Source organism: Condylura cristata, unplaced genomic scaffold (genome assembly GCF_000260355.1).
Source record: "Condylura cristata isolate star-nosed mole 26May11 unplaced genomic scaffold, ConCri1.0 scaffold00008, whole genome shotgun sequence".
Taxonomy (NCBI): Eukaryota; Metazoa; Chordata; class Mammalia; order Eulipotyphla; family Talpidae; genus Condylura; species Condylura cristata.
Genome location: NW_004567109.1, coordinates 11,113,088 through 11,114,788, shown reverse-complemented (window position 1 = coordinate 11,114,788; position 1,701 = coordinate 11,113,088).

Here is a 1,701-nt window from a genome sequence, read left to right as displayed (position 1 = left end):
TCTCAGATATAAATAAGAAAAACACTCACAGACGCTGTTGAATATTAAATTCCTTTTATACTTCTAAATTATAAGTTTACACTTAATATCTCTAAAAATAAAAACCAAAAGCAGCCACAGGATGTGTGTGAGGGGGAATCTGAACAGCCAGGTGCAAGTCTCTATCTTCCCCTCCCTTCAGCCTCCCTGCCACTTTCACCACTTCTTAGTAAAAGCGCTTTTTTTTTTTTTAAGTAATGCAACAGTAAAACAGGCACAAATCAGATTTCCAGTATTTTTTCCCCGATGAAATCAGTTTCTTTCATTAGTCTAGACTTGGTCCAAATATATTTACCGAGATTCAGTGTTCCACCAGCAACAGTGGTTTATCTGTTAACTTGGAAATGATAACAGAAACAAATAATGAAAATTAATTATGAGAGCACAGAAAATGATAGGCATTAAAGAATGAAACAGATGTGAAAGATTGACATTATCTGTTTTGCTGCATACATTCTAATTTCCCTCAATATAATCTCTCCTTCTAGAAGAAAAGTGGAGATCCACTGTCCTGTCTCTACTATGGGTTGCGGGGGAGGGTGTGCGGATCTGACAGTGGTACTTTATTTAAAGCTTTCATTAGTTATACAGGCTTCATCCTAATGGATTTCCAAATCACTGTCTTTTTCACATTAGTTTTAGTCTTTTAACCAACAACCCATCCAGCACCATCCACAGTTTGTTCTAACTTGTAATCCTTAACATCCACAGTTTTTAAAACTTTACAAATGTTACAATTCAACAATGGGAAAAATCTGATTTTCCCCCTAAGTACAGTAAACTCTCTTCTCGAACTGAAAAAGAAAGATTTTGCAAAACAGAAAGATTTGTAAACATTGCGAAAGAAGAGGCTGTTTTGGGGTCTTTCACTGTCTTTTTGCATCAAAAATCCATTCTAGAATACCAATATAAATGCCCCACCAAAAAATACAACCTATACTATTTGTTGGACTACGAACCAGAGATAATAAAAGTCTTAAAATAATTTAAAAATCTTAAGTAATTGCAGCCACATTGTCTTACCCAGGAAGTACATCCTAGGTTTCTACGCAATGCAGGAGAGTCCTTGGAGAAGTTCTTTTAAAATAAAGGTGGTGCTGGGTAACTTTCAATAAGGGGCAGGGGATATTTTTGGCCTTGAGCACTACACTACACCACCACTTTAAATAATCCTAGTTTGCACGTGAGACGCGATCTGAACTGCTCCCTAATCCCTGAAGGAGATGATCAGATTTTGCAGGGCGGCTGGGACGCAGGCACCTGAAAACAAAACAGACGCTATAGCTGCACGGGGCAGGCGGCAGATGGAAGCAGACCCACAAGTTTCCTTAAGTTGGTGAACGCCCTGGCCGCCCGTGCATCCTGGGGACCCCGGGCAAGGGAGCGAGGGAGAGGGGCTTCCACCTGTGGTTGTCCCTGTTTTACGCACCGCACCTTCCCTGCCTTCAGGGGGGCAGGTCGGGCCTGCCAGCCAATTGCGGGTGGAGAGGAAGGGACAATTTTCTGGATTTGTTTTCGAGAACAGCACCCCGAGCTGCCAGAGAAGGAGCCCGGGGCGCAAGGTGGGCTGCAGCCGGCAGCAGGGGCCGGCAGTATCTCCAGGGTTTCGGGCACCCGAGCGTCCGCAACTCCCGGGCACCTGCGGATTTTTTTTTTTTTTTT